Source organism: Sinocyclocheilus anshuiensis, unplaced genomic scaffold, assembly GCF_001515605.1.
Source record: "Sinocyclocheilus anshuiensis isolate Anshui unplaced genomic scaffold, SAMN03320099.WGS_v1.1 scaffold907, whole genome shotgun sequence".
NCBI lineage: Eukaryota > Metazoa > Chordata > Actinopteri > Cypriniformes > Cyprinidae > Sinocyclocheilus > Sinocyclocheilus anshuiensis.
Genome location: NW_015546133.1, coordinates 429655 through 436446, shown reverse-complemented (window position 1 = coordinate 436446; position 6792 = coordinate 429655). Strand labels below are relative to the sequence as shown.

Genomic DNA, 6792 nt, shown 5'->3' with positions numbered 1-6792 from the left:
TACTCTCCCTTTCTAAACCCGATAGAGGAGTTTTTTTCGGCATGGCGGTGGAAAGTGTATGACCGAGAACCTTATATCCATGCTCACCTCCTCCATGCCATGGAAGAAGCCTGCCTAGACATATCAGTAGATGCATGCCAGGGGTGGATCAGGCATGCAAGAGGATTTTACCCTCGCTGCCTGGCTAGGGCCAATCTAGCCTGTGATGTAGACGAGATTCTCTGGCCTGACCCAGAACAAAGACGGGATGCTGAGGAGGAATAATTTATTTATTTATTTTTTTTTACATTTGTGCTGTGTAGTACATGAATGAATAAAAATGTGCCAATGTATACATTGGCACATTGTTGTTGTTTCTTTTGTGTTCATGTGAAAAGGTTTTTGAGGGGGAGAACCACAAGCAACATAACTTACCAGTTTTGGATATATTGTTTTGAATTTATTGCACCAGTGTGTAATACTATGTTGTAGTGTGTGTGTTTTTGAAAGCTTGTGTGTGATGTCTGAGGGAAAAGTTTGGTTTTTCAGCAAGAGTGAATGGTTTTGAGTGTAGAGCTTCATTTTGACCTGAAAATAGGATGTTTGGGGAATTAGGTGAGACGTTATGGATTTGTGTTTACTGTTTTGAGAATACGAGGCATAGTTTCAAGAAATGTGTTTAAGCAATCGAGAAAAACTGTAATCAGAATACAAGATTTTAAATGGCCATTGATGGAAAAACATGATTTTTGCCTGCATAATGGTCTAGTTATGGCACCTACTACCAGAAACTAACAACTAAAGCTAATCAAATCACAGCTAAATAAAGAGCCTTGTGCAGAATAAAAAAAGCGAGTGGATTCTGATCCAAGGGTAAAATCACAAAAAACAAATGCTCCCAAACTCCCAGCATGCCCAGCTGTATATCTACTCCACTGGGTTAAAATATATCAGGACAAAGAACAAGTAAAGTGAGAAGAGAGCTAATGATTTTCCAAGTCACCTCCCTTGCTTGCTCCCTCCACCCAGCAGAAAGAGGAATAGGTCCTAAATGTACATGAGTGATCAATCATGAGTGAAATTACTGTGTATACATTGCACTTTATCTGGACTGGTCCACCAGTGCTGCTCGCCTCAGCCAGCCAAAGCCAAATAAAGATTCCCAATGACTCTGTCATATCTTATTAGGTTGAGGGAGTTGCTCACTCCCCACATTCAAAGATGCAATTTTCTTTCATGAGAGTTTATTTATTTTGGAGACCCAATTCTGTTTTTTACTATTGTTATTTATCTGGCTTTCTTCTATTTGGGGATTAGCGGCAAATGTGTTTACTGTAAGATTACTGCCCTTGACAGAGGACCTCATCCTGATTTAAGGACTGGAATTACTGCTGCATGGGCTGAGAGACAACCCCACCAAACCCTGAGCTCTAAAGGAAAATGAAAAGCATTTAGATACTGCCACACGATCAGTCTACCAGGCCTTGTAGATATAACACTAATAAATAAAATGTGACCAGGGCACAGCTAATGCATTTTGGTGAAGGAGAAGTGCATGTTCTTGCCATATCCGGAACAACTAGATCTGAAGTCCTGAGGTGAATATAATTTCCTTGGGGACAAAGGTGTTAACCTTCATTCTTAAAAATACAATACATAACCGCCTTGACAAATTTAAAGCTGTTAGTGGTCCGACAGCTTCATGACGGAAATGCAAACATAGTATATGCATTGTACAGCAGTGGTTGTTCTATTCTATTTTGCCAAGCTTTGACCATGTGAGGATGATGGAATGAAGTGACAGATGAATTTACACTAAATATTGAGTTTGATTGAATGCACAATGACAAAAGATATGGAAAGTTTCTCCTCCTTTTGAAACGTTACGCCTATTTATTTAATTATACACAGCATTGTCCAGAACAGACCAACCACCCATTTTTGGGTTGCCACCCACCAATTAAGACCCCTGTTATACACTGCTACAGTGACTACGCATTTTATTTAACAACATAGCTTTGGTTTGGATGTCTTTACTCATGACTAAAACAGTTGTATAGCACCCCAACACAAATAACACATTATTTAGCTGATGCAGGATTTGAACCTACAAGCTTTAGGTTACTAGCCCAATTCTTTATCCACCAAGCCACACAACTCACACATGAATGCAGCCTTTAATTGCCAGAAACTAGGGATATAAGTCTACTTAGGGATATACATTAAAACCTCTTAGGTTATGGGTTCGATTCCCAGAGCATGCATGAACTGATAAAATATATGCATTGAATGCAAGTCGTTTTGGATAAAAGCATCTGCCAAATGCATAAATGTAAATGTACCTGGAAGCTGCAAAGAAGTTAGTGACCTGATAGCCAAAGCTTGCATAGTAGGCATGTTCCATGATTGCCATGAGCTGGACACAGTTGTATCCTGAGATGAAAATATAAGGGAAAAAAAAAGTGTAGAAAAGAAAAAGCATTTTAAATTAGTTTTACAGTCAAAAGACCTTTAACAAAACAAGATCTTCAAAGTGAAACTCATCTAAGGTGTAATCTTTGTGTAAGTTGTTATCTTAACAATATAGATTAATTTCAAGTGCTGCGACATCCACACTGGAAAATGTAAATGGATTAAAACATAATTAAAAACGAGTGAAACCAAAGCATAGGATTAAATGTCAACTGCAGCATGATCTGAATCTTCAATAGCAAAACGACAGCATGATAAATTACAATTTAGATGATATTATGCATGAAAACAATATGTGAACAGTGTAAACACTTTCTGTGAATAATCAGCCTATATGACAAAATTATAGCTATAGATTTTTTAAGAAAAATTTGATAAATTGACCATTTCTATTGGTATTTTTATGGGTACTTAAAACTAAATGTTTATTTAACAGAACTAATAGGTTGTTTTCTATCTGAATTGTGTCATTCTTTATAACTGTGTTGCAATTAGTCTCGGAGAGAGAACTGAGGTAAAACAGTAATTACTAAAAAGCCATTTCTCCATTTCAGTTCACTCAATCTTGTTCCATGGTGTCCCCAACAAAGGTTATTCTTTTGACATTTTTTTTTTCAAGCCGTTTTACGAAAACAATAACGCAAGGGCAATTCCAGGATTCAATAACATCAAATCAAACTGCTGTGAGTCCAGGCAAACTTAAACTTATTACCCCTCCTTTAACAAGTATGACTAAAGCATTTGTCATAGCTGAGATACAAGTAAATACATTTAAATCCTACGCAGGTGCTTTGAGCGTCATCTGTGATCTTCCAACTGAACATTTCCACAGTGTTTAATACTTGAGAATGGCACCAAAATATAATACAATATTGAATATTACACTCTAAAAATGCTGGGTTAAATACAACCCAGTGCTGGGTAAAATAGGGACAAACCCAGCAATTTGGCTATTTTGACCCAGCGGTTGGGTTAAATGTTTAACCCAACCTTCTGGGTAGTAACCAAACCGCTGGGTCAAAACAACCCAATTGCTGGGTTTGTCCCTATTTTACCCATCACTGGGTTGTATTTAACCCAGCCTTTTTTAGAGTGTAATATTTCACATTTCATGATGTGTGCTCATCATATCGAAGGAAAAGGTACTGGTAGTGCCATAAAACTTTTTTACAAACACCTTGAGCAGCAAATCAGAATGATATGTGAAACTCAGTTTTCATATGACACTGAAAACTGGAAAATGGTTGTTGAAAATGCATTAAAAGAAAATGGCTGCTTAAAATACATTAAAATACAAAACAACATTTTTTGGATAGAAATGTGTTGTCACTTGTATATCTTGCAGTGGTCGTGACTGTACCTGAGTAATCTGAGAGAGTAACCATTGTTTGTTTTTTCACAGCATAGTACTAAATAAGCTAGACTTGCCTTCCTCCGCTTCTGCGATACTCGCGTTTAACTCCTTTTGTTTGCCAATCACTTTTTCATGTGGATTTTGATTTAAGTCATAGTACAAAGGATGCTTTTGTGTCCCGCTCATCTGACTCAGTTCTTCCTCCACCGCACAATCTGTTTTCAATGGATTTAAACATCAGACCTGTCAAGCAACAATTTATCATGCAGTACACAATGAAAAATTCCAATAACTCAAGGGCAGGCCATATGTAACGTATAATAATATGAAAACCTTGTTTTCCAAATAGAAATTTTCCTTTCATGACATTTATTTTGATATTCGATGCCTTTTTTTAAGGCATAGACTTTGAGTACTGTAGTGCTTGTGACATTTAACTTTTTATATTAGAAGTCCATTTCATCATGTATTCCTGTGCAACAAGAAATTACTTAAAAATAATTATCTGAATCGATAAAAAAAATTTTCAGGGAAAAATAAGACATAAAAGGATTTATGGGCATAGTCAGGGCACCACCATTTCTATAACTAGTGCCAAAAAGCTCTTACATTAGGAGACAATGCGCAGCTTTGCTTTTGTTGCTTTCTGGAGGGTTGAGGAGCACATTAACTGAGACACAGAACCCTGGGGAGAGTGCCGATCATGAGAGAGAGCAGTCAAGGAGCCACAATGACTCACTATTTTAACACCCATTAAAGGGGTGAAAAACAATTTTACGCTAACCAACTCACTGCTTACAAACAGATTTGCTCCAGGCAAAGGTTAACGCTTCAGCCCTCGAGAAAACAAACAACAGAAGGTTATGTTTTATGGATCAGACAAATGCAATGAACACTAATGTTTAAGGTACCTTTTGTAATCCCCACAGCTCAAAAAACCTCATTTGGAACCTTCTGACATAGTAATTGTAGGCTGGCTTCCTCTCAGGCTTCCATGTCAAAAGCTCTGTAAGGGAACAATCATGGGAAACAGCTCTCTGTGCAGTAATGGAATCACTCGAGGCGACAGCTGTTCTCACATCTGCTAACTAAACTTAACAGTCCGCTTGCGACAGTTAGCATGATATTCCATGTGGAACTGCTTGGCGTCTGCCTCTTTTGCTTCATTTGTGCCACTGCTGTATGCATGATCTTTCTAGGTTGCATCTTGAGCTGTTTTCTTAGAACTACGCTCTGTAGTTTTTCTTAGAGGATGCAAGGAAGGCAGTGCTTTCTCTAAAAACATGATGACGACATAATTTGACAAAATATGAAATCAAATGGTGCGTAAATTACTCATGGGTCAATGACATAACATCCATGATTTAAAATAAATAAATAAAACTGGCAAGATTTTATAAGCTTTTATAATATTTATGCCATTTTCAAGAAACAAATTAAAGACTCTAAAATGTAATGTATTGCAACATCAAATGTACAGAACTTAATTATTATTTACAAAAAAAGTTTTTCAAGTTAAGGTTTTTATTTATTTATTATTTTTTTTTATTTTATGAATTATTAATTCATAAATATCATTTTGTTTTTGGGGAGTCACACTACATGGCATTTTACAACCTGAACTAACCCTGCCTTGTTATAAAATAATGAACTTTTCTCATATATTTAAAGACAAATTGACCTTGACACACAGTCACGTGACTTAGAATTTGGACTTTGAATTTTTGTTCAAATATTAATAAGCAGTGAAGCAGTTTTTTTTTCTAAGAAATAATAACTGCTTTTAATATGGTTTTTACTAAGAATGAAAGCTTTTTCTTCATTATAATATCAGGACAGTTGTATCACTCTGGCATTTTGACTTTATACACCATTACTCACCAATTTAAAAAAGAAAAAAAAAAGAATTTTAATTCAGAAATTAAAAACATACTCAAAAGCGGTGTATCCCTTTAAATGCATGAATTGCATTTTTAATAAATTAATAGAGAGGCATGCAATGGCCCTCATGTTTCTGAAGTAACACTCTCCAACAGTGTTTAGTTATATTCCTCTGCTGCCTGCTAGTGCAGTGATAAATAAAGAATAAGATAAACTCAACCACGCTATTTAACACAATGAAAACATGCTCGGTCTGTCATAGTCAAGTATACTTCTTTCAAATCTGATGTAGCAAAATCACCTTGCTCATATGGATTCTTTGATCAACAGTAAGTTTTTTCTTAAAGCCTAAAGATTTCTTCTGGCCCCGGAGCTCAGGGTTAGCGATTGGCCCTCAGAGAGCGGTGAGTTCCACTTTGCTTAGTTTGTATCATTTTGACGTGTGTGTTTTGGCAGTGTTTCTGTAGATTTCATCACTCAGCAAGATCCTTAATGTGAGGAAGCACATCTCTGGTGAAGTTTTTGTACGAGGCAATCTTTCCCTCAGGCGAACTGATGCCCACATGGGCCTCATAGATACGAAGACTGCTGGGCCGTGGGGGTCTGGTGTGCTGGAACTGGGGGCGAGAAAGAAGAAAGGTTAGAGAGAGAGAGAAAGGGCCCAGATATCAATCCACTCTTCTTCAGTGAGCTTTGATGAGAGATTTTGCTAGAAGGTTCTGCTGAGCAGCTGGGTTACCTCAAAGATCCTGATGCAACACAACACAAATATTTGACTTGATTGATTCGCTTGCAACAATACAATAGAGACTGAGTTCTCAGTCTAAGCCTAGAGTTTTGATCTTGAAAATGTAGAAAATGCAACTTAGAGCAAACCTTTTTTTTTTCACCCACAACAATGCAAGTAATATAATATAACATAATATAATAATATTATATAATAGAATAATTATTTTGATTACTATATTACAATGTTGGAATAATCTAAATTTGGAGGGGTTTTCCCAGCAAATAGTGATATAAGTGATTAATTTATCACCATATTATTTCATTAATTCATTTGGAGGGCTTGATTCAGAAAATATGGTGCAGGTTTTTTTTTTTTT

At 36.4% G+C, this 6792-nt stretch overlaps 1 pseudogene; it reads right to left on the bottom strand.

Moving 5' to 3' along the window:
- LOC107701085 (1,4-alpha-glucan-branching enzyme-like) overlaps positions 1-6792 on the bottom strand; it is a 145657-nt pseudogene that overhangs the window by 95851 nt on the left and 43014 nt on the right.